At 44.1% G+C, this 27,705-nt stretch overlaps 1 long non-coding RNA gene and 1 other non-coding gene across 2 annotated transcripts in view; both read left to right on the top strand.

Moving 5' to 3' along the window:
• LOC144485434 (uncharacterized) overlaps nt 1-27,705 on the top strand; it is a 664,084-nt gene that overhangs the window by 429,668 nt on the left and 206,711 nt on the right. The gene's annotated exons all lie outside the window — the stretch shown is intronic.
• trnal-cag (transfer RNA leucine (anticodon CAG)) lies at nt 19,389-19,471 on the top strand. The gene has a single exon. It is a non-coding gene; the product is annotated as a tRNA-Leu (tRNA).

Raw genomic sequence — 27,705 nt, 5'->3', positions numbered from 1 at the left:
TATTTTGAGATTCACAGGACCAAGATGAAGTTTGGACACAAGATGAAGTTTGGACAGGCTTGAGGGGTGAATATTCAAACACAAATCCATATTCCAGATCCTAATCCATGATCTCGAGGTTGACTCCTATCTTGGCTGAACCCACTCCCTGATTGCCGAGTAAAATGCTCAGCCCAGAGTTCAAATAAACATTCTCACGCGTTCCCTTAAAGGTCACTGTCTAAACAGACTAACTCATGGCACCATGGCTGGGCACCAGAACATCTCGTGCGGACAGCGAATAAGCCAGTCAAACCTGAAATATGATTAAGTGTTCGAAACGTTCCTTCCACCCGAAGCTTTAACTGATCACAAGGTTCAATTATTCCCTCGAAATATGGCTGCATCATTAGTCAGAGATAATAGTCTTTTGACCGCGGTGCCTCGCAGTAAACTGCTTTCAGCCAAAGTGAACAATAGTCCTTAAAAGCAATAATAATCCGCTCAAAATATCAGCATATGTGTTGAACAGTCATAATCGCTCGTTGGACTCAATTACTGAATCTCATATGTGTAACTTGCTCCTTGTTAGCTCATAAACGTATTTTTAAAAAAGTAATTTAACTGAATGCTGCTAGTTCCACCAGTGCCTTAATGTTGACGCTGATTCAATTCCGGCCTCGGATCACTTTCTGTGTGGAGTTTGCACTGTTTCCCCATGCTCTATTATCCTCCCACAGTGCAAAGGTCTGCGGGTTAGGTTGTTTGGCCATGCTAAATTGACCCGAATGTCAGTGGGTTAATCGGGAGAATCTGTGGGGTTTCGGGATTAGGGCCTGGGTGGGATTGCGGTCGGTGCAGAGTCGATGGATCAAATGGCCTCCTCTGTATTCTAGGAATTCTATGATTCAGAGGCCGCTGGCTGGACATTTGCTGCCGCTCAGCCCGGTGTCTTAGATGTGCACGGTAATCCCCGCCTTCTCTATCGGCCTATTCTCTGATCAAAGTCACGTCCCTGTTATTCAAGGGAGACTCGGCGCTGACTGAGTGACATCTGCTTTGTCCAATCAGGATTCCCGTTTGAAATGTGAGGGAACAATGAAAATGACGCTACATATTCTGACAAATAGCAGAGCGATTTGTTCAGCTCTACACACGCCCACATTACAATTGACATCAACTTCAGCCAATTGAACAACATGACTGCAAGGCTTTTCCTTGATCCTTCATCATTCGGCGCTGTTCGTCGACCTCCTCCGTCGCGGAAATGTCCTCCGTGCCTTTTTCTACCGCGCGGAGGCGTTTCCTGTGCGGGCTGCTGCTGCACACCCTCCACTACCGCCTCCTCGCCTGTCGCCCGGATACACCTTGGCGGGCCTTGTTGCCGCCGGGCGGCGGAGGTCCCCGCTGGAGGTCCCTCTACGGAGGGATCTCCCCCAATTACGTCGGGGACCTGGGGTGGAGGGTGATGCATGCAGCAGTTCCGCACAACCGTAGGATTCACTGGTTCACGGGCTCCGAAGACTGCCCTTTCTGCGGCCTTGTGGAGTCCGTGGACCATGTCTATGTTGAGTGTCTTAGGCTGCACTCCCTTTATGTTTTCCTGAAGAACCTTTTATTGATGTTCTGTTTGCACTTCAGTCCCACGCTCCTGATCTAAGGACACCCGGTGCGGAGAGGGGAGGGTCGGGATGGCGACCTCCTCGTGAACCTGCTCCTGGGCCTGGCGAAACGCGCCATTTACCGGTCCAGGCACCGGGCGATCGAGGGGGCCGTCCATCCTGACTGTCTTCCCCTCTACCGCGGCTACGTTCGCGGCCAGGTGTCCCTGGAGAGGGAGCATGCGGTGTCCACGGGCGAGGTTGACGCTTTCCGCGCCCGCTGGGCACCGCAGGGGTTGGGGTGCATTATTGACCCTAATAATCACATTTTAATTTGATGTTTTTAAGTTTCCTTTGTATTTTGATTTCTGTTCGGGCTGTTCCCCCTCCTTTTTGGGGAGCTGCCCCTTTTACTTTGTCCTGATTTAATCTGAGTTTGTTTACTTGGTTTGACCTAAAAAGAGGTCGACCTCCTCCGTGTCATCCCCAGCCGAGCGTCATTGCGTCATATAATTCGAACCGGGGCTGAAACCAATGAGAAATCAGAGAGCTGACGGCGGGTAAACAAATCTTAAAGCGGAATCGCGGTGAGAATTACAGGTGTACAACTATAACTCTTGATTGTACTTGATTTCACAGTAATTTCACAGTAACTTCATTGTAGTGTTCATATAAGCTTTACTTGTGACTTACAAATAAACGTTCAACTTTAAAACGGAAACAGGACTGGAGAAAGTCAGAGTGTGAAAAAGATAAATCCCACGGGAAAAGGAGGAAGTCAATAAAGGGAAGGCGATAAAAGTGGAGGATGAAGGAAAAGAAGAAAGAGGCAGAGAGGGCATTCCAGACCCGAGGCCCTCAAGGCAGGGCCAACACTGGGGGAGCGAATCGAATCAGTGATGCTCAAAAGGTCTGAATTAAAATAACTCAGATGTTTCAGAGGGTTGATGGAGTTGAGGTGATTACAGGGAGCGAGAGCTGAGGACATGGAGGGACTTGAAGACTCGGATAAGAACTTTAAGATTGAGACATTGATTAACCACGAGTCAGTGTTTGTCAGTGAGTATACAGTTGATGGTTCACGGTTTGTGGAGTGAATTCTGATATGTGAAATAGATTATTGGATGAGTTTTACTTTCTGGACACAGCAGCACAATGTATCAGATCAGGAGTAGACTTCCTCAGGTTCCTATTAAAGGTTAAAGGAGTTGTACGAGGCAAGTGTTTTACATAGAGGGTGGTGGGTGCCTGGAACTCGCTGCCGGGGAGGTCGTGGAAGCAGGTACGATAGTAAGTTTTAAGGGGTGTCTGGACAAATACATGACGAGGATGGGAAAAGAGGGATATGGTCCCTGGAAGGGTAGGGGGTTTTAGATCAGTCGGTGCAGGCTTGAAGGGCCGAAGGGACTGTTCCTGTGCTGTAATTTGCCTTGTTCTTTGCTCTTTAGACCATATTGTCCCTCAAGCCTGCTCCGCCATTCAATGAAACAATGTTTTAAATTCCCAAACCACTGAATTTTTACGGTGTAGTAGGACTCCATTTGGCCCATCGAATCCATATTGGCTCATTTAAAGAACATTTTACTTCATCCCACTCCCATGGTTTACAGGGTGACGCAGTGGTTAGCATAGCTGTCTCCCGGCACGAGGGACGTGGGTTCGATTGTGCCCTTGGATGGGAGTTTGTGTGGAGTTCGAATTTCCCCCCCGCCCCGCTGTCTGCGTGGGTTTTCTCTGAATGCTCCAGTTTCCTCCCACAGGAGAAATTAAATGCACTTTTGGTGAAAGGCTACACAAAACAGTCAAAGAACAACTGAAGATACCAACGGCTCGAGGAGTGGTGCACTGAGCTTCTTTGGAACACGAGAAAAGGCCAGAGACAGAGAAACCATTGTGAAAACAAGCGGAGAATGAAAAAGGTAGCCGCCCAGAACTCAAATGTGGAGCAGCACTTTTGAAATGAATGGAGGGATCGCACACGGTGAGTATTCAATCTTTGTTTTGTCTTCACAATTCAGAACAGATAACGTTGTGAGCAGCAAAAGCAGTTGCATAATTTGGAAGAGGAAAGGGACCCGGGATTAATTCCCCGCTTGGGTTACTGTATGTGTGGAGTCTGCATGTTCTTCCCGTGTCTGTGTGGGTTTCCTCTGGGTACTCTGGTTTCGTCCCACAGTCCAAAGCTGTGCGGGTTTGGTGGATTAGCAATGCTAAATTGTCTCTCATGTGTCAGGCAGGCTAATAGAGTAAATACATGGGGTTACAATTCTGCGGTGGGATTATGGTCAGCGAAGACTCGATGGACTGAATGGCCACTTTCGGCACTATAGGGATTCTATGATTGTAATCGGCCTTTCATCTGGAAGGGATGTTAGAGGCCTTGGAACTCTTGAGGAGAGACAGGTAAATTTGTTTTCGTTGATGGGAAATGGGAAAAGCTGTACAGAGGGAAAGCTCAATTCAGAGTAAAGAAAGCACAGCGAAAGGGAAAGGGAGTGTGTTTGTGGTAGGAGCAAGCTAGAATTGGCAGAAATCACAAAGGATTATGCATTGAATGAGAAGAATTGTGGGGAAGAAGGTGAGAACAAGGGGAAACATTCACAGTACTTGAGGGGAAGGGACGAGAACAAACTGTAGGAAGTGGGACATAAATGTTTGAAATCCCTGTCAACACTATTGGGAGCCGATCGTTTGATGAGGAAACAAGACAATGGATTAGAATTGTTGGAGTAATAAATTGCATTATCCCTCCTCACTGTTCAGAGCACGAAACACAAATTCCAGGTGTAAGATTGATTTCTATCAATATATTTATTTCAAACAGTTATTTTGCTTGTAACGCTGTCTCTAAAATAGGCCAGATTAAATGATATCTCTGTTCAGATGACAAACATCACTCGGATATCACACTCTCCTGTCATTTAAATTCTTCACCTTGCTTTATGCCCATCTTTCCATCTAAGCCTCCTGCAATGTTCCAATGAAGCTCAATGTAATTTCCAGAAACAGAACCTCATATCTCATTGAAACATTGTACAGCCTTCCAGACTCAGCACCGAGTAAAATAAATTCAGGCGTTAAACTCAGCTCCATTTTGCCTCAAGGTTTCTTTGCAGGTTTTGATTTTACTCTTGTTTTTTTTTTATTCGGGCGGCAGCTGTTTATCGTTCTGCCATCCTCGCCACCTTTTTAGATACATACTTAGATTATTGGCTTGCTCCTTTATATTCATACCACCAACTCTTCTGTCGTTTAACCATTGCTGCGCTTCTCCTTGTTTAGAAACGACAAGAGAACAGTGCAAACTCGATTCAGTGATGAGTGACGAATGAGAACGTATTAATGTTCTGACAGAAAATGAACATCTCCGCCTTCTCCCTGAAATTCTGCACACTCTTCCTTTTTAAGTAACAGTCAAATTCCTTATGGAATGTTTCGATTGAACCTGCCTCCATCGCACTCTCCGGCAATGCATTCCACACATTAAGCATTTGCTGTGTGAAAAATGTTTTCCTCATGTTTCTATTCCTTCCTTTGCTAATGATGTTAAATCTTGTCTCTCTCATTTTTCATCATTCCACGAGTGGGAACAGTTTGTCCCTATCCACTCTGTCCAGACGTGTCAGGAAAATTAGTGCCTCTATCAAATCTCCTTTCAACATTCAATTCTCCAAGGAAAACAGTTCCAAAGTCTATAAACCTTTCTCATTAGTGAAGTTCCTCAGTTCTGCAAACATTTTCGTGAACCTTTTCTGCGCTCTCTCCAATGTCTTCACATCCTTCCGAAATCGTGGCCCCAGAACTGGACATACTCCAGCTGTGCATGGTTTTGTGTTCTACACCATTTGAACATAACCTCCTTACTCGCATACTCTGTGCCCCTACCAATAAAGGATAGAATTCAATATGCTTTATTAAACCATCTCTCCACCTGTCCTGACCCTGTCCAATAACATAAGCACAAACACAACCAGCTACGTCTGCTCCTGCGCCTTATTTAGGCATCTGGCCTCCCGGACATCCACATCTGTGAGGGGTGTGTCGAGCTGCGGTTCCTGAGGGACCGTGTTAGGGAGCTGGAACTGCAGCTCGAGGATCTTAGGCTGATGAGGGAGAATGAGGAGGTGATAGACAAGAGCTATCATCAGGTGGTCACACCAGGGCAACGGGAGGAGGCCAAGTGGGTGATGGCCAGGAAGGGTAAGGCTAGGGTGGTTGAGAGCACCCCAGTGGATTTGCCCCTGCACAACAAGTACTCCTGCTTGAGTACTGCTGGAGGGGACAGCCCGCCTGGGGGAAGCAGCAGTAGCCGTGTCTCCGCAGTGGAGTCCAGCCCTGTAACTCAGAGGGCTAAGGAAAAGAGGAGGAAGGCGGTATTAATCGGGGACTCGATGGTGAAGGGGACAGACAGGCGTTTCTGCGGAGGTAGGCGGGATTCTCGCATGGTGGTCTGCCTCCCTGGGGCCGGGATCCAGGATGTCGCTAGTCGCGTCCCGGAAATCCTGAGGTGGGAGGGAGAGGAGCCTGAGGTAGCGGTACATATTGGTACCGCTGATGTGGGTAGGAAGGGAGAAGGGGTCATGAAAAGGGAGTACAGGGAATTAGGGAGACAGCTGAGAAAGAGGAAAGCAAAGGTAGTAATCTCAGGATTCCTGCCTGTGCCACGGGAAGGTGAGGGCAGGAATGGAGTGAGGTGGAAGATGAATGTGTGTCTGAGGGACTGGTGCAGGGGGCAGGGATTCAGGTTCCTGGACCATTGGGACCTCTTTAGGGGCAGGGGTGATCTGTATACAAAAAACGGGTGGAACTTGAATCACACGGGGACCAATATCCTGGCCGGTAGGTTGGCTAAGGTTACTGGGGAGAATTTAAACTAGATAGGTTGGGGGGAGGAGAGCTAGAAGAGTTGACTAGGATCAAGGAACTAATTGATGGGGTGGAGGATGCAGGGGTAAGGGGAATTACAAAATTAATGGTAGAGGAGAGGGTGCAAGTGAATGAAGGCGGTAATTTAGATAAGGGAGTAGAGGGAGAGGGTGTTCGCGACTCATCAAAGCGGGTCCAGATAAAAGCTGGAATAAGGACACTTTGCCTGAATGCACGAAGCATTCGGAACAAGGTAAATGAGTTGATGGTGCAAATCAGCACGAGTGGGTACGATCTAGTGGCCATTACAGAAACGTGGCTGAAAGGTGACCAGGACTGGGAGATGAATATCCAGGGGTATCAGGCGTTTAGGAAGAATAGACAGGAAGGAAAAGGTGGTGGGGTCGTGCTATTAATAAGAGATAATATCAGGGTAGTACTGAGGGATGACATAGGCTCTGAGGAACAAAACGTGGAATCATTATGGGTAGAGATGAGGAATAGTAGAGGGAGAAAGACACTAGTAGGTGTGGTATATAGGCCCCCAAATAATAATGTTGAGGTAGGGAGGGCTATAAACAAGCAGATAAGGGATGCGTGTAAAAACGGAACGGCAATAATCATGGGGGACTTCAACATGCACATTGACTGGCAGACTCAAGTCGGTAAGGGTGGAATGGAGGAAGAGTTCTTAGAATGCTGTCGGGATAGTTTCCTTGAACAGCATGTTACGGAACCGACGAGGGAACGAGCTATTTTGGATCTGGTATTGTGTAACGAGGTAGGTAGAATTAAGGATCTTATTGTGAAGGACCCTCTTGGGTCTAGTGACCACAATATGGTCGAATTTCTGATTCAGATGGAAGAGGAGAAAGTTTGGTCCCAAACCAGTGTCCTCTGTTTGAACAGAGGGAAATATGATAGGATGAGGGATGAATTGGCTAAGGTAGACTGGGAGAGCAGGCTGGCAGGTAGGATAGCTGAGGAACAGTGGAGGATTTTTAAGGAGATCCTTTTCAGTTCTCAGCAAAAATATATTCCAGCAAAAAACAAGGATTGTAAGAAAAGGGAGAACCAGCCGTGGATAACGAAGGAAATAAAGGAGAGTATTAAAATAAAAACAGCTGCGTACAGAGTGGCCAAAAATAGTGGAGAAACAAGTGATTGGGAAAAATTTAAGAAACAACAAAGAGAGACTAAGAAAGCGATAAAGAAAGGAGGGATAGACTATGAAGCTAGGCTAGCAATTAATATAAAAAATGATAGTAAAAGTTTTTATAAATATATAAAAAGGAATAGAGTGGCTAGAGTGAATGTTGGACCCTTGGAGGACGAGAGGGGGGAGTTAATAGTGGGAAATGAGGATATGGCTGAGTCTTTAAATAAGTTTTTTGTGTCGGTCTTCACGGTGGAGGACACAAATAGTTTGCCAAATATTAACGATAGAGGGTTGGCAGCAGGAGAAATACTTAATACAATTAATGTTACCAGAGAGGCAGTGCTGGGTAGACTAATGGGACTGAAGGTGGATAAGTCCCCGGGTCCGGATGGAATGCATCCCAGGGTATTGAAAGAAATGTCAGAGGTAATAGTGGATGCGTTAGTGATTATTTATCAAAACTCGTTGCATTCTGGGGTAGTGCCGGTTGATTGGAAAACGGCTAATGTTACGCCGCTGTTTAAAAAAGGAAGGAGACAAAAGGCGGGTAACTATAGGCCGGTCAGCTTAACGTCTGTAGTAGGGAAAATGCTGGAATCCATTATTAAAGAGGAGATAGCAGGGCATCTGGATAGAAATGGTTCGATCAATCAGACGCAGCATGGATTCATGAGGGGAAAGTCGTGCTTGACGAACATGTTGGATTTTTATGAAGATGTGACTAGGGCGGTTGATGGAGGAGAACCGGTGGATGCGGTGTTTTTGGATTTCCAAAAGGCGTTTGATAAGGTGCCCCATAAAAGGCTACTGAAGAAGATTAGGGCACACGGAGTTGGGGGTAGTGGGTTAAAGTGGATTGGGGACTGGCTATCCGACAGGAAGCAAAGAGTCGGAATAAATGGGTGTTTTTCCGGTTGGAGGAAGGTAACTAGTGGCGTGCCGCAGGGATCGGTACTCGGGCCGCAACTATTTACCATTTATATAGATGATCTGGAGGAGGGGACGGAGTGTAGGGTAACGAAGTTTGCAGACGACACAAAGATAAGTGGAAAAGTGAATCGTGTGGAGGACGGAGAAGATCTGCAGAGAGATTTGGACAGGCTGAGTGAGTGGGCGAGGATATGGCAAATGGAGTATAACGTTGAGAAATGCGAGGTTATACACTTTGGAGGAAATAATAACAAATGGGATTACTATCTCAATGGAAACAAATTAAAACATGCTACCGTGCAAAGGGACCTGGGGGTCCTTGTGCATGAGACGCAAAAGCCCAGTCTGCAGGTACAACAGGTGATCAAGAAGGCAAATGGGATGTTGGCCTATATTGCGAAGGGGATAGAATATAAAAGCAGGGATGTCTTGATGCACCTGTACAGGGCATTGGTGAGGCCGCAGCTGGAATACTGTGTGCAGTATTGGTCCCCTTATATGAGGAAGGATATATTGGCATTGGAGGGAGTGCAGAGAAGGTTCACCAGGTTGATACCGGAGATGAGGGGTTTGGATTATGAGGAGAGGCTGAGGAGATTGGGTTTGTACTCGTTGGAGTTTAGAAGGATGAGGGGGGATCTTATGGAGACTTATAAGATAATGCGGGGGCTGGATAGGGTGGAGGCGGAGAGATTCTTTCCACTTAGTAAGGAAGTTAAAACTAGAGGACACAGCCTCAAAATAAAGGGGGGTCGGTTTAAGACAGAGTTGAGGAGGAACTTCTTCTCCCAGAGGGTGGTGAATCTCTGGAATTCTCTGCCCACTGAGGTGGTGGAGGCTACCTCGCTGAATATGTTTAAAGCGCGGATGGATGGATTCCTGATCGGTAAGGGAATTAAGGGTTATGGGGATCAGGCGGGTAAGTGGTACTGATCCACGTCAGATCAGCCATGATCTTATTGAATGGCGGGGCAGGCTCGAGGGGCTAGATGGCCTACTCCTGCTCCTATTTCTTATGTTCTTATGTTCTTATTTGCAGCTGTTTCATTTACTTTTTATTGCTTCGCTATTACCTTCCAACGAGAATGAATCACTTGACAATTCTCTGCTTTGAATTTCATCGGCAACATGTCCACTCATTCCGACAACTTGTCAATCTCCCCTTTGAAATTCACACTATCCTTCTCACAGTTCACAATGCTTCCAAGGTTCACATTATCCACAATTTCTGCCCTGCACCAAGGTCACGAATCTGTCCTGGTGGATGTTCACAGCCTTGACAGCTTGTGTGCTTGTCAAAGTGATCTGCTGCAGTTTGAAGCACTGAACAGAAAAGGGAACTGACGCAAGCCCCTGTCAGGAATCTCCACTCAAACACTGGAAAAGTTTCGCGATTGTCGTCAAGTGGTTTTGTTATCGTTGCGAATAGAAATAGCAGAGGATGGTTTCGATCCATCGACCTTTGGGTTATGGGCCCAGCACGCTTCCGCTGCGCCACTCTGCTACGGCATGCCAACATACTACTGCCTATCAAAGTAGCCAGTCAAATATTCACTTCCACATTGTTTAACATCAGCCCCAGTGTCAGGAGGTTCAGTCTGGCGACACAGTTCCACGACGTCACGAAAAGAACGCAATGAACAGAGAATGGCGCTGACAGAATCAGCAAGAGAGACTGTCTGGACATATGTAACGATAGACAAATCTGCTGGGAACCGGCAAGACACGGAACTGGAGAATTGGCCACTAATGTAAAGGAATTTTGTGTTGCAAGGATATATTTGCAAATATATTTCCAACTGTGTAACTGTGCTCTTTGATGTTCAAAGATGTTCACTGTTGTTGTGTACAGTGTTTCACTGTTGTAAATATATTTTCTGCTGTGTAACTGCTCTCTCTGTTGTTGCGAGTTGTTTTCTGTTGTATAAGATGCTTCCCTGTTGTTGTAAATGTGTTTCCGGCTGTGTACATAGGATCCATTGCGTGTCAATATATTTTTCAGTTCTGTTGATATGTCACCAGTTATGTGAACTTTTTTCCTGTTGTGTAAACATATTCTACTTAAAGATGTTCTCTGTTCGGCAAAATAAAATCTTTCTGGTCTCTGATGTTCAGTGTTGGGTCAACATGTTGCATGTTGTGTTAAGATGTTCCCTGTTCTTGTGTAAAACTCTGGTTAACCTGAAAATGGTTAACTGAAGCCCAATATAGACTGCTTGCTATCCTTTGTTCGTGAGAGTGATTGGCGAATTCATTTTGTATCCAACAGATGTATGTGACTGAGATTTGGTCTGTATCTGTCAGTCTCCGGTTGTGGTTGCGTGATTTTATTTGTTTTGTTTATTTACGTCAGGTGTGGGCTCACTCGGTCGGCCAGCATTCAATCCCCATTTATAATTGACCTTGACAATAAGCTGCTTTCTTGAACCACAACAGCCCCTGAGGTACAGATACACCCACAGCACTGCTAGCCTTACAGTGTTAGGGAGAGAGTTCCAATATTTTGCCCCAGTGACAGGGAAGGAATGGCAATATATTTCCAAATCAGGAAGGGGAGTGGCTTAGAGTGAATCTTCGAGATACTGGGGTCCCCATGTATGCGCTGCCGCTGTCCTTCTAGATGGTAGCGGTGGCGGGTTTGTGGGTGCTGTCTAAGGAGAGTAGATGTAGAAAAAACCGTCCCCATTGGCACAGCAGAGTAGGATATTTTTTGATGTGCTGAGAGTTTAGCGCCTGAAATGCACTGCCTGAGAGTGTGGCAGCGCCAGCATCAAATCAGGGTTGTCAAAGGGGAATGGGACGAGCGCCTGAGGAGAACTGATTTGCAGGGTTTAGAGGCAATGACTGGGAAAGGGACGAGATGAGTTATTCTTGTATAGAACCGCACAGAAAGGGCCGAATGGCCTCTCTCTTTCTTATATCCATTCTAAGATTCTATATGTATGAGCATTGGACTCATTCAATATTGCTCTGTCTCTGGGACGTCATATGAGTGTGATATTCATTATAAATCTAGCTGTGTCTGAGACACTTTTCAAATCTGTACTCATTCTACCTGGAATATACCGAATTGAAACCGGGCCTTTTGGTCTGATTAGTACATGATTCCACACGATCCTCTATTCAAAATCTTCAATGCAACATTATCTGTTTATCTCTGAAATTCATTCTCCATCTTCTGATCATCTAGATTTCATCTAAATACAGCAATGCTAATCGGCTGAACTGCTCCAGACAATAACAAGTTCCAAATTATGCCGACTGCATGGGAAAGTACATTAATATTGAATTCTCTTTGGGATTTACTGCTGACATCCAATCATTAGTTCCAGTTGGATCTGCCTCTGCAACACCGACTGTTCATGTGAATTTCTTCCGTTCTGTCACTGGCCTGGGTCGATGGTAGATGACAGCATACTCTGTTAGACTGAAGATTAGACAACAACAGAGGGACACAGCAGACCAGAATTGTTCACATTATATTGAACCTGGGACAGAGGAATTTCGAAATAGTAAATGTGTTGGCCATTTAATTTCGAAATCTACCAATACGCTGCATTCCTCTGCAATCATAATTTGAATCCCGACAAATCAGCAAAACTGCTTTTTAAGTGAATGTATTAGTACTGGTGGGCATTTTATTTTGAAGCATGTGGCATTTTGAATCATTGTTGTTTCGCATAGTTAGAATTTCATTATGCCACAGTTTGATTATTAGTACAAACTTGTTAAAGCACATCTTACAAAAAACTTTACTTATTTCTGATTGTGAATGGTATTGAGAGAGAAACTTGCTTTTCAAGTTTTTCATATGATGCAAAACTTGAAAATATTACGAAATTTAGTGAGGAAGATATTGATAGTTGTCATGAGGGTATCGACAGGTTGGTGGAATCGGCAGACACGTGACAGATTCAATTTAATCAATGTAAGGACGTGTGAAGTAACACATTTTAGTCAGAAGATCGAGGAGCAGTGATATAAAATAGGGGTATGCCTTTACCCTTTCTAATCCCTATTGCACCTTTATCATGCCAAGATTCCAGTCTATTCACCCATCTCAGAACCCATTGAATATCCAGCCTTCTGTCTGCATTACACATTCGAGTTGTTCAGTACTCATTAAACATTTAGCATTCCCACTTTCGTATGTACCTTCTCCCTGCCATGTATCCCTGCTCCGTCACACAACCCAGTCAACATTGCACATCTAATTTGTACTTCGTCTTATCCTGCCCAGTCCCATTGTGTTTTTCCATGCTCAGTTATGTTGCCCAAGTTGCATACTGTTGTAGTTTTTCTATCCTCCGCGAATAACAAATGAATAAATAGGCCCATCCTTTGATTGAACGCTGTCACTTTTCAATGTTTAGCGGGTGAGTTTCATGAAGTGCTGTGCGTGATTCGCTCCTTTATGCTTCTGTTCAAATTTGGACTAAGGAAAATTATCCAAATATATCTCCAATTCTCCGTCTCCTTCGCAACGAACTGAGCGGATAGTCGATACAATTTTAATAATCCCTTTAAAAATAGAAAATTGATTTACAAATTTACAAATGCAAGGGTGACAGCAATGCCGAGAGTGGTTTTCAGGCTGTGGCGACTAGAATAAAAATTCATCTAAAAAAATTTAATTGTTCAAAATGATATAATGTACCATCCATTGTGCATGAAAAGAAAGTTAAACTGTATAGCTGGGCTGGGCTTCGGGAACTTGTTCAGAACATTAAGAAAGATGCATTAAGAAAGATGTTGCTTCACCTGCTGAACATTTCCAACATTGCCTGTTTGTGTTTCCTATTTCCAGCATCCAAAATATTTTGTTTTCTGTTCTGTGCAGATGTTTAACTGGACAGGAAACATGTTCTGCTCAGCCCCGTGACACACAGATTGGAATGCCCATCCCGAAAATCATTCCTGCGAGATCAGACCCCAAGCTGTATAGGGGAATGAGGAAAAGAGAGAGTGGATTATTCTGACATCAATGATTCGGTGATGGACAGATTTACTTTAAAACTGATCCAAAATGTGTATTTCCAGAGCTGTTTAAAAAAAATATGAGAGGGCCCTCCGCGCCTTGCATTCAATTAGGTTTCTCTCAAGCGCTTTCGGCGTTTTAACTCCAAGATTATTGAATTACCAACATTTTGTACATTGAAAAAAATCCATATATGGACCTGTAAATGCAATTACATGCGTGTGGCTCTGTGGCACAATGGATAGCGCGTTGAAGTTCTAATCAATGGCAAGTTCGCCATTCAAAGTTTGTGGGTTGGAGTCCCACCAGAGTCCAACTTTGAATCAGGTTAATAACAAACCAATTGCTGCTTCATTGATGTTACTCAGCTGCGGCACCGACATTTCCTGCTCTACTATCTCTCCATGTTGTTTCTCTTCACTCGGCTCCCAGGGAAACCACTGACTCGAGAATAAAACGCAAATCCCGGGGTTATTCCTAAAGTTTGACAAAGTATTCGCTGCCTCGCTTGGAAAGAGTAGCATCGTGTTTAATTAGACATTTAGCTTTCTTTAAAACTAAGCAAAACACAAAGAAGATTAAGAAAGACACACGTCAACAATTGATAAATAAATATAAACAATAAATAAATAATAGTGCCCGCATCTTGGCAGTGTTATTCCTATGTTTCTACTGCCTTCGGCCTTCGAGGCTGCAGTGATCTTGGGTTTAAAAGGTACTGACAAAGGAGCCTTGGTGAGTGACCTGCAGTGCATCTTGCAGATGGTGCATACTGCTGCCACTGTTCTTCGGCGTTGGAGGGAGTGAATGCTTCTGGATGGGAAGCGAATTAAGTGGGATGCATTGTCCTGGATGGTGTAACACTTCTGTTGTTCCAGCTGTATTCACCAAGGCAAGTTATCTCAGGAAATCAGGTGCTCCGGTTCCCTCCCACAATACGAAGATGTGCAGGGTGGCTGGATTAGCCTTGCTAGATTGCCCCTCGGTGTCCCAAGATGAGTGGTTTATGTCAATTAGCGGGGTGGAAGCGTGACGCTATGCGGATAGGGCATGAGTGGAATGTACTGTGGGAGATTTGGTACAAAATCGACTGACAGAATGGTCTCATTCAGTACTATCGGGATTCTATGTTTCTCAGACAGTGTTAGAAATTTCCTGAGAAAAGGGGGAAAACTGTTTTTGTAGCATTTACAGCAGTGAGTTTGTAGCAGATTAAATTCGTTACTGCAAGCTGACAAAAAAACATTGTATCCTGTAAATAAATAGCTGAGATATTTGTGGGGGCTCTCGAAATGTTTTTTTTTCCTGTAGATCATCTACCATAAAGGGAAAGATAACAAAAACTTGGAATAAAGGAACCTTTCGCATTGTGCAACTGCATCGATCACTGGAAAGGGAGTAATGATCTGCTGGGATTGGAACCCAGGCTTTAAGCAACAAAGCCGCAGAGAAGTTCTCAGAGAAGTGAAACTGCCGTCTCGAACTTCATAGAATCCACATAGTGCAGAAGGTGGACATTAGGCCCATCGACCCTGCACCGACAACAATCCCAACCAGGGCGTGTGCACGTAACCTCCCATATTTACCGTGCTAATCGCCCTGACACGAAGGGGCAATTTAGCACGGCCAAACCAGCCAACACGGCACTTATTTCCAAGGCTGACCTGCCGATTCTGGAAAGTTAAAAATGTGCCAATGAAGCTGACGTCTCCTTTGGAGCTTCTGAAACCACATATTTCCATGGAGGCAATCTCCTGTCCAAAGCTGGTGTCCTGATTTGAATCGATTGTCAGCTCGAATTTCTCATTGTATTAGGAAGATAGGAACATGGCATGGTGCTGGACTATTCGCCCCTCAAGCCTGTCGAAGTCTGTGTCGTTACTTTATCTTGGTTCCGTAACCGCAAAACACGAAACGAATCATCGGTTCAACTTCTATAAATGGTTCAAAATGGAGACATAGAAAACGCATCAACGATTAGAATGGGATTTGAACCCACGCGTGCAAAACACAACGCATTAGTAGCCCACCGCCTTAACTATGCGGCAACCTTCTCAAACATAGGCTTTTGCCCACTCTATCTCGTGTGTTGTTAACACCCGTAATAAAAAACATTTTCCTCCCGCAGAATAATGTGGTGTTTCTGCTCTCTCGTTAACCTTGGTTCGTTGTTGCTCCTCGATTCAATGTTTATCCACAGAAAATGAAGAGGGGGACAATTAGCCTCTCAGTATCCGAGATGCTTTAGAATTCACCGAACATAAAACAGATGTAAAAATCACGGAAGCATGTGAGCCGGTGGTGGAACGGTGGCGCGTCTGACTCCAGATCAGAAGGATGCGTGTTCAGATCACGTCAGGCTCACAGTTTCTGTTTGTATTTTGGTGAAGTTGATTGTTTGCGAATGTCCCCGATATGATGAATTTCAAAACTGCGGTCGATAGAAATGAAGTTGTTGGCGATTCTTCTGGTTCACATGCTCAGTTTGTGTATTTATTTTTGCACAGGTTTATATCTGAACAAATGGTGGCCGCATAAATGCGATGCTGCCATTGCTTATAAAATTACAGTAACGGTCACAGTCCCAGATGTTTCATCAAAGTGGGAACTTTCTGCTGGTGATTTAACAGAATAATTCATACCTCAGGCGGGGAGCAAAGCGAAGAGGGCAGGGCCTTCGTGAATAATCTCAACCGAAACAGGAATTGAACCAGAGATATTGGCTGCATAAATTGTCCAGGCAACTGAGCGAAACTGGGACAAATGAGCTGTGCCACTGTGATGTTCTCACGAACGTAGAGCAAGATAATGAAGCAAACTTGCTGCAGGGAAAACCCAGATATCCCTTTCTTCTGAACGTGAGCGAAAACACAACAGCAGAGAATGGTTTAGATCCATAAACCACTGGGAGGGGGGAGGGGGGGGGAGGGGGCAGCACGCTTCCGCTGCGCCACTCTGCTTCGCAGGTCCATTGTTTCCTGAAAATTACTGTTTCGCGGAAGCCAGGAATCTATTCACTGTCTCTTTTTATTTCAAACAAGAAATGTTGCCCAGCAAACCAGAAAGAGACTAATGTGGAAAAATTGATTATTCATGATAAGTTATTTTTTGTTCCACAAAGAAATCCCTGTTTTGAATTGTATTCCCTGCTGTGTAACTGTTCCTTGTTGTGGAGCTGGGACTCTGCCTTTGACAGATCTTCGCTGCGGTTGTGTCAATTTCTTCCCTGTTGCGCAAATATGTTCCCGGTTGTGTAACAAAGAATAACGAACAAAGAACAATACAGCGCAGGAACAGGCCTTTCGGCCCTCCAAGCCCACGCCGCTCCCTGGACCAAACTAGATCATTCTTTTGTATCCCTCCATTCCCACTCCGTTCATGTGGTTATCTAGATAAGTCTTAAACGTTCCCAGTGTGTCCGCCTCCACCACCCTCTGTGTAAAATACGTCCTTCTGATATCCGTGTTAAACCTCCCCACTCCCCCCCCCCCCACCACCCCCCGCCCTCACCTTGAACCCATGGCCCCTCGTGATCGTCACTTCCGACCTGGGAAAAAGCTTCCCACCGTTCACCCTATCTATGCCTTTCTTAATTTTATACACCTCTACGAGGTCACCCCTCATCCTCCGTCTTTCCAGTGAGAACAACCCCAGTTTACCCAATCTCTCCTCATAACTAAGCCCTTCCATACCAGACAACATCCTGGTAAACCTCTTCTGCACTCGCTCTAATGCCTCCACGTACTTCTGGTCGTGTGCGAATGCTTTTTCTGCTGCAGAACGAATGTTTTTTCTGCTGCATCTGTCTGTATTCAGATTGTGCTTTGCCTTATCTGGTGCTCAATGAGGGATCTTTCTGATTCTGAAGACGGGAATGGGTTAATGAGGTTTGTCACACTTCAGCATTAAGACCCGAACTCTGTGATTTTGTTGAGAACACTGCAGAGTTCATGTTTTCGTCAGAGTTCGGTGTTTTTCATGTCTGTGCCAGATAAGAGGAACAGCTATTCTTGCTGTCTCCACTTGTTATTAAGAAATGTGATTAACGCAGCTCGAAATAAGCTAAACAATCTCCATTTTTATGTAACTTTGTTTAACACGATGGAGTTGACATGTATGCCTTCTGTGATCGTATAACCATAGATTCATATAGATATATTCATCATACTTTATTCCTCTGATCCTGATATAAAGTATGATACAAACCTGTATGTATATTAGTTCACTTGTTTGTGCAAAACCTGTGATATTGTTTCAAGGATATAAATGACGAACAATCGTGGCCTTGGAGATCGAACAAACTACGCAGAGGAAGATACTGCTGATGCAACAAGAATCTCACCACGAACAATGACAGACATCTCAGAGAATTGCAATGTAATGAGGGCGGGGCCCGGGACATATATAAACTCTGTTCTTACTTGTGTTCGAAGAGAAGGCTGGGGGTCCACTGTTAGGAACCTCACTTCTCCCATAATTGTGAAAATAAACCTGCACTTTGATCCACTAATAGTGTCAGATGATTTTTTTTACCTACAACAGATTCTATCTGTTGAACTGTGCCTGTACAAGTGAATGGTTCTGACTGTCAGCTTCCAGAACTGAAAGATAGTTTCTAAATTAATTCTGTATCTGTCAATCTTTGATACTGCAACTGACTTTATGTATCCCCTCAGTTTGAATCAGCTATTTATTTTGTTTATTCATTCCTTGGATATGGGCATCGTTGACTGGGCCCGCAATTGTTGCCCATCCCAAATTGCCCTTGAGCTGAGCGGCTTCGTAGGTCGCCACAGATGACAGCTTCAAGTCACCAAAGTTGCTGAGCGTCGGGGGCCACATGGAGGTGCAGACCAGGAAAAAAATGCATTCCTTAAAGGACATGAGTGAACCAGTTGTGTTATTTTAAGGCAATCGATTGATTGTCGTTAGACTTTCAATACCAGATGTTTTTATTGATGTCAAATTTCACCATCTGCTGTGGCTGTGTGTGTGTGTGGATTAATCCTTTATATTCCCTCACAAACACTGCGATACCCTTGCTTTTGTGAATTCCTAAGACGCACTTGTACCTCTGAGACCCTGATAGGCGGGTGGAGGGTTGGGTGAGGTTTGAAGGCAATGCTGCAGGATGCTGAGTGTGAAAAGAGTCGATTTTAAAGCATGTATGCAGGAAAGTGAAGAGTGAACTTAGAAATCATAGAAACCCTACAGTGCAGAAGGAGGCCATTCGGCCCATCGAGTCTGCACCGACCACAATCCCGCCCAGGCCCTACCCCCACATATTTACCCGCTAATCCCTCTAACTACGCATCTCAGGGACAATTTTTAACCTGGCCAATCAACCTAACCCGCACATCTTTGGACTGTGGGAGGAAACCGGAGCACCCGGAGGAAACCCACGCGGACACGAGGAGAATGTGCAAACTCCACACAGACAGTGCGAAGATCACAGAAAAGCTGTGTCTGGAGCTGCGCCCAAGAGTCAGGACTGTGTTGTCAGTGAATGAACTGAAGGAACAAACGACATGCTGGAAATATTCAGCAGCTCCGAAAGTAGCTGTGGAGAGATATTCCTGTCGCCAGGATGTAACTCTCCAATTGGATACTTCACGTTGCTCAGATCTGACACTCTCAACACCTTCGTGCAAGGAACAGATAGGGCGGGAATTGGGTTTTTGTTGATTTGAGAAAACAGCGCAATGCAGCAATGAGAAACTCTTCACCTCCCGGCAGCTTGGGGAAGGATGGGACTCAGTTACAGGCCTCTGTATGGGGTTCGAAAATGGAAAAACGCATCGCGTTTTAAAAGTAATAACAATAAAGGTGGAATTCAATTCGATTTGTGCAGCGATTTTACACTTGTGCAAATGTCGTCAGGATGGCCGAGCGGTCTAAGGCGCTGCGTTCAGGTCGCAGTCTCTTCTGGAGGCGTGGGTTCAAATCCCACTCCTGACAGCTAATTTTACTTCGCGAGGCACCACCCAAAACCAAGAAATCTCTCACCGGGCAGCAGATGCGGAGAAACAACAACCACTCAGAGACCCACACCACACTGACTTGGAAAGATATCGCCGTTCCTCTGGCTGGTTCACAATCCAGGAACTCCCTCCCGAACAGCAGTGTTTGTGCACACGCACTGCAGTGGCTCCAGAGGGAATTCGTCACCAATTACACAAAGATAATTAATTTGGAGAATAAATGATTCCCGTGCCAGCGACACACATAGCCCTCATGAATGAAGTATGTTTTTAAAAAATCACCTTGCGCCACAGAAGGAGAACGTCTGCCGTCAGAGCAGAAAGCTGTGTTTGTGAATGACATCCTGAACACGGCTACTTTTATACTAGATGTGTGTCTGAAAACAATAAATCGAACCAGCTCACGATAAATCACTCAATGTTTAGCGGAAGATTTGCACTGAGTGATGTGTGTGATTCCCTCTGATGTGATTGTTCAATGTCGGGAAAGGTGGGTTTCAAAGGCTTTCAGGGAAATCGGTGCAGTCTCGATGGGCCACTGTGGGATTCAATTATTTTTCTTTCATGAATCTATCCGAGATCCCATTGCATCTGTGGAGAGAGAAGCGGCCGTTCCCGTGAAAGGTCTTCTGCATCTGAAATGTGAACTATCTCTATTTGCAGAGATATGTTCCAGATCTGATAGTGTCCCTTTTTGCACAAATACCGCCAGATCAGGAACGCATTTCCAGTTTCCGCTGTACAAGCCGAAGCATCAAGCTGGTTTAGTTGGTTAAGGCGCTTGTATGATAAAATCCTGAGTTCAAATCCCAGCAGAGCTTTGACTTCTTTTAGGCGGTATTTGCAAGTCACAGCACGCCTTTCTTGCTCGCCAATGTTGTCCTTCCCTTTACAGTGGATGATCTACAAAGATGAAACAAAAACATATTTCGAGATCCCCACAAATATCTCTAATATTTATTTACACGATCCAGGTATTTTCATAATATTGCAGTAAAACACTTTTAATCTACAATAAACCCAATGCTGTCAGTTCTTCAAACACAGCTTTCCATTTTTTTAATCAGGGAATTTCTAACACAGTCCAATGACCTTAGAATCATACAATCCTAACAGTGCTGAAGGAGACCATTCTGCCCATCGAGTCTGTACCGACTCCCCGACAGAGAATCGCACACAGGATCTATCCCCACGGCGCCACACATCCACCCCACATATCTGCCTGTACAAACACCTTGGGAACCAAGGGAAAACTATCATGGCCAAACAACCCAAGCTGCTCATCTTTAGGCTGTGGAAGGTAACCGGAGCACCTGGTTTCCTGAGTAACTTGCCTGGCTAAATGCAGCTTGAACAACACTACAGAGGTTTGGCACCATCCAGGACAAAGCAGCCCACTTAATTTGCTTCGCATGAATAAAAAATCACTCCCTCCACTACCGACACACAAGGCAGCAGTGTGCACCATCTGTGCTCAAGGTGCATTGCAGCAACACAGCAAGGCTCCTTTGCCAGCACCTTACAAACCCACGACAACTACAGCCTGGAAGGATAAGCGCGGCAGACACATCAGGATAACACCACCACGTTGCAGGGCATTGATACCTATTCATTGATTGTAGTTATTTATAAGTTGTTGTTGTTGTTGTTGCCTGTATGCGTTCTTTAACATCGTTCTCTTCCAAAAGAAGCGAAATATCTAACTGAAAATGTATGTTACTATTTTTAACGCAATCAGCGAACGTTGTGTCAAATCTTATGAAAGCCACTGGGGTTTGCATTTTCTTCCCAAGTCAGTGGTTTCCCTGAAAGCCGAGTAAACAGAAACAGCATGGAGAGATGGCAGAGCAGGAAATGTCGGTGCCAAAGCTGAATCACATCAATGAAGCAGCAAACCGTTTGCGAACAATCTGATCCAAAATTCGACTCTGGTGGGATTTAAACCCACAACCTCTGAGTAGTTAACTTACACATTATTTAGAAGTCTTACGCGCTATCCATTGCGCCACAGAGCCACATGGCGCATGTTGGAAGTTTATTTTACAGGTCCATATATGGATTCTTGACAATGCAGAAACTCTGGTAAGTTCAACAATCTCATCGTTGTAACATCGGGAACAGTTAAGAGGAACTTCATTGATTGCAAGTCATGTTGGGACATCTTATGTCTGTTAAAACAGCTGTGGAAATACAGATCTTTGTGCCCTTTATACAGGAAATCTGTCCATCACAGAATGATCCTCCCTATCTCTCTTCCTCATTCTCTTGTACAGCTTGGAGTCGGATCTCGCAGGCTTGATAGTCACGATACACATTCTACTCCATCTGTCACAGGGCGGATCAGAACATGTTCCCAATTGCAGTAAAACACCTGCACAGAACACAACGCAAAGCTGGAAGCTAGAAATCTGAAACAAACACAGAAAATGCTGAAAATGCTCAGCAGGTGAGGCAACACTTTTGATTCATGGATATTTCTGTAAAACCAGCTCCTGAAGCACAGCACGGCTGCACAGTTTAAAGTTTCCTTTCATCCACAATGGATGCACCATTCTATTGTTTTCAACAACTCAAATTGATAATGTGCATTGTAATTCTAATCGCCACATCCTGAAAATCTCTTCAGGCAGTGCTGTCACCCTTTGATTTTAAATTTGTATATCCATTCTCTATCTTTTAAAGCGACTATTGAAACTGTATCCATCACCCGCTCAGTTCTTTGTCAATGAGAATGAAAATTGCAGATATGTTTGGATAACTTTCAGCGCTTCATTAAACTCACCCGCTAAACACTGAAAGGTGACAGTGTTTAATCAAAGGATGGTTGTATTCATTCAGTTATGATTAATGGAGAATAGGAAAGTTGGAACATAATGCAATCTGGGCAATATAACTGAGCAGAGTGAAACACAATTGGGACTGGGCAGGATAAGCCGACCAGGGGCAGTTCTCAAAGTGAAGGTGCGACGTTGACTGAGCTGTCAGACGGAACAGGGGTCGTTGCAGAGTAAAGGTGCGGAGGAAAGTGGGAATGCTAAATGTTTAACCATTGCTGCACAAGTGGACGGTGAAATGCAGACTTCAGGCTGGATATTCAATGTGTTCTGAGATGGGTGAATAGACTGTGGAATCTTGGCATGGTAAAAGTGCCATAGGGATTAGGAAGGCTAAAGGTGTACCCTTCATTTCATATCACCTCTCCTCGATCTTCGGACCCAAATGCATCACTTCACACTTCCTTACATTAATTAAATTGCATCTGTCACGTCTATGCCCATTCCACCAGCCTGCCTATATCTTCTTGAAGATTATCAATATCCTTCTCACTAAAGGTCATCATATTTTCAAGTTTTGTACCACTGGCCAATTTTGAGATTGAAACCTGTGCAGCCAGATATAGGTCAGTAATATATCTCAAGAAAAGCAAGTTTCTCTCGATATACCACCCCCAATCGGAAATAGATAACAGTTTGTGTAATACATGCTTTACTAGGTTTGTACTAATAAGTAGACGGTTGCATAATGAAATTCTAACTATGCTAAGTAACAATGATTCAAAATGCCACTTTGTTCAAAAGAAAATACATACCAGTGCTAATACTTTCACCTAAAAACCATAACCTTGCTGATTTATCGGTATTGAAATGATGAATGCCGAGGAAAGCAGCGTACTGGTAGATTTCGAATTGATATGGCCAACACATTCAGTATTTCGAAATTCCTCCGTCCCAATTCAATATAATGTGAATAATTCTTGTATGTTGTGTCCCTCTCTGATGCAGCACATTTCCACTCCATCTGACGAAGGAGCAGCGCTCCGAAAGCTCATGGTATTTGCTACCAAATAAACCTATTGGACTTTGACCTGGTGTTGTTAAAACTGTTACAAAAATCAGTCTACCAGAGTATGCTGACATCTACTGGCCGCAATAGAGAACTGCAGCAGAGCGGAAAAAAAATCACAGAAACTGTCGATGTTGCAGAGACAGATCAAACAGGAATTAATGATTGGATGTCAGCATTTCCCATGCAGTCAGTATAACTTGGAATGTGCTAATACCTGGAGCAGTTGAGCCGACTAGCATCGATGTACTAAAGAGAAATCTCGGGAATGGAGAATGAATTTTAGAGATAAGCAGATGATATTACATTGAAGATTTTGAGTGGAGGATCGTGTGTAATCATGTACTAATTAGAACAAATTTCCCGGTTTCAATTAGGGATCTTCCGGGTCGAATGTGTACAGATTTGCAAAGTCTATCAGATAGATTCATTATGAATGTCACACATATATGTCGCACCAGAGACAGAGCGGTACAGAATGAGTCCAACACTCATACATCTAGAATCTCTGAGTGGATACTAACAAAGAAAGGGAGACCATTCGGTTTTTTGTCTGTGCGCTGGTCTATAAAAGAACAACTCGGCACATCCCTTTCTCAGCCCTTGTCTCATAACCCTGCAAATACTTTCATTTCAGATGCTGATCCCATTCCCCTTTGACAGTCCTGATTTGATGCTGCCTCTGCCACCCTCTCAGGCAGTGCATTCCAGGTCCTAAACATTCAGCACATTAAAATCTACCCTTCTCTCCTCTGGCAATGGGAACAATATTTTTTCATCTATTCTTCTTAGAATGCACCGACAAACCCACCACCTCCACCATCTCGAAAGATAGCGGCAGCAGATACATGAGAGCACCAGCGCTGCAAGCTCCCCACCAAGCCACTCACCGACCTGACTTGGAAATACGTCACGGCTCCTTCATTTTCTCACCAGCAAATCCTGAAAGACTGTTAAGCTAACAGCACTGTGGCTAGACCGATATCTCAGCGACTGCAACAGTTCAGGAAAGCAGCAAACCATCACCTTCTTAAGGTCAGTAACGGATTGGCAACAACTGCTGACCTCGTTAGTGATACCCACCTCTCGAAATGAATAAAACAAATAAAAACTCGCAATTACAACCGGAAACGGACAGATACAGATCAAATCTCACTCACATGCATGTGTTGGATACATTTCGAATCCCCCAATCACATTCACTAACAGAGGGTAAAATACAGTCAAAATATGGCGACCGTTATCCAGTTGCAGTGGAACCAGAGTTTTTCAACAACAGAGAACATCTAAACACAACATGCAACATTTTAACATAATATGGAACATCATGTGACCAGATAATTAACTTTCTGCCGATCAGAAAACATCTTCACGGAGAATATTTTGACACAACAGGGAACACGTTTACAGAGCAGGGCACATATTAACAGAACATTAAAAACATACACAAGGTGGATCATATTTACACAGCCGGAAAGACATTTACACCATCAGGGAAGCATTTTTCACAACAGCAGAAAACACCTCTCAACAACAGAGCACAGTTGCACAGCACGAAATACATTCACAAATATGTATTTGCAACAGAAAATTCCTTTAAATATCAGTGATCGATTCTCCAATTCCGTGTCTTGCCAGTTTCCCAGCACCTTTGTCTGTCGTTAGATATATCCAGACAATCTCTATTACTGCTATTGTTTGCTTTTCTCTGTCTGTTGTATTCTCGGTGTGACGCAGTGGCTGAGCCTCCTGACACTGGTGCTTGTGTTAAAGGACACAGGGGCGAAAATCTGCCTGGCTACATTGATAGGCAGCAGAGATTATTTTTACCGTAGCAGAGTGGCGCAGCGGAAGCGTGCTGGGCACTTAACCGAGAGATTGATGGATCGAAACCATTCTCTGCTGCTCCGACTTGCACTGAAAATGAAATAACTTGACAACAGCTACAAAACATTTGTGACTTCTCCGTGGAATGTGCAGACAGGTATTTACATCGATTCTCCTTTCCCCCAAAACCCTCGATCTGCAGGAAATCACTTTTATATGCAAACAGAGTTCGAAACAAGTACAAGGAACATGTAAACACAATATGCAACAATTTACTGACAGAAACATCTTCACGGAGAATCTTCTTCCACAACAGGGAACACGTTTGCAGAGCAGGATATATATTAATAGAACAGAAGAAAAAAAAAACATTTACAAAGCCGGAAACACATTTACAACAACTGGGAAGCATTTCACACAACAGCAGAAAACAACTCTGAACAAAAATTGAGACAGTTACATGGGTAAGATTGGTCTGGAGGAATATGAGACAAACACGGGCAATTAGCAACAGCCCATTGGTAAAAAACTGGGCGGCATGGACAAGTTGGGCCGATTGGCCTGTTTCCATGCTGGAAACCTCCATATCACAGAGCACAGCAGGAAATATATTTACAAACAGTGAAACACTTTGCACAACAACAGTGAACATCTTTGAAGAGCAAAGAGCACCGTTACACAGCAGGGAATATATTTCCAAATATATTTACACTAGAAAACTCCGTTAAAACATCAGTGATCAATTCCGTAACTTGCCGGTTTCCCGGCACCTTTGTCTGTCGTTACACGTGTACAAACAGTTTATTTTGCTGTTCTTGTGCGTGTCTTTCTCTGTCCATTTTATTCTTGGTGTTCTGCAGTGGAATTGTCTGGCCAGACTGAGCCTCTTGATACTGGTGCTGGTGTTAAACAACAATGTAGAAGTCAATATCTGATCAGCTACATTGATAGGCAGCAGTTGGGGCTGCATTTACTGGAGCAGAGTGACGCAGTGGAAGTGTGCCCATAACTGAGAGATCGCTGGATCGAAACCACTCTCTGCTATTTCCTATGAACAACGATAACAAAACCAGTTGACTGCAATTCTGCAACATTTACGTGTAATATGTAGAGATTTGCATTGATTCCTCTTTTCTGTTATAAGCCTCAAACTGCAGTACATCAATTTGATGTGCACACAAACTGTAGATACTGTGAACATACACCAGGATCTATTAGTGTCCGAGGTAATGTTGCACAGGGCACAATTTCAGAATTTGTCGATAACGTGAAACGTAGAAAAATTGTGAACTGTGAGGAGGATGGCGTAAAACTTCAAAAATGAAATGGACAAGTTACAGATTAAATTCAAAGCTGAGAATGGTGAAGTGATTCATTCTGGTCGGACGATTATAGAGAGACAATGAAAAATAAAAAGAAAACAGTTCCAAAGTATATAATCCATTTCATTAGTGAAGTTTCACAGTCCTACAAATCTAAATGAGGTGCAACATTGCAACTCTTAAAGAAAAGCAAATAATTACTGCGGATGCAGTCATCTGAAACGAAAAGAGAAAATGCTGGAAAATCTCTGCATGTCTGGCAGCATCTGTAAGGAGCGAAATGAGCTGATGTTTCGAGGGGTCATCTGGACTGGTTTACTGCTAACTGGTAACTTCTTTAAAGTCAATAATAATCCATTCAAAATATCAGCATATGTATTTTACAATCATAATTACTCATTTGAATCAATTACTGCATCTCACATTGCTTCTTGTTAGCTCAAAAACGCATTTCGAAGTCATTTCACTGAATGCTGCTAATTTTATCAGTGCCTTAATGTCGACTGGTTTAAAAATCTTACCACCGCATCAGGGGTTCCACTTAGGGGCATTAAATGTTATGAGACGCCTGGACAGAATGGATAGGGACAAACTGCTCCCACTCGTGGAATGAAGAAGAATGAGAGAGAACAGTTTGAACATCATGAGCAAAGGAAGGGATAAGAACAAGAGGAAAACATTTTTCACACAACGAATGCTTAATGTGTGGAATGCATTGCCGGGGAGTGTGGTGGATACAGATTCAATTAAAACGTTCTGAAGGGATTCGACTGTTGTCTGAAAAGGAAGAATGTGCAGGATTACAGGGAGAAGGCGGAAATATAAACAGAAAATAATAGAAACCCCAGCAGGTCTGGCAGCATCTATGGAGAGAGAAACAAAGTGAATGCTTCGAGTCTGTATGACTCTTCTTCAGAGCTAAAGAGAGGTTGAAATGTGACGGATTTTAAAATGTTGAAGAGAATTCGGAGCACAATCGAGATTGTACATTCAAGCAATTAGAAAAGGAAATTGCACGTTTGTTTTTATTGTAAGTGGTTTGGAGCAGATGAAGAAAGGTGTCCTGCTGCGACTGTACAGGAATTTATTGAGACCACATCTGCAAGACTGTTTACAGCTGTTGTCTCCACATTTGAGAAATGATAGAGTTGCATTGGAGGCGGTTCACTAGATTGCCACGGGGAATGAGGAGGTTATTCCGTGAGGAGAGGCTGAGTGA

This window comes from Mustelus asterias, unplaced genomic scaffold, assembly GCF_964213995.1.
Source record: "Mustelus asterias unplaced genomic scaffold, sMusAst1.hap1.1 HAP1_SCAFFOLD_194, whole genome shotgun sequence".
Lineage (NCBI taxonomy): Eukaryota > Metazoa > Chordata > Chondrichthyes > Carcharhiniformes > Triakidae > Mustelus > Mustelus asterias.
This window is presented reverse-complemented; position numbering and strand designations above follow the sequence as displayed.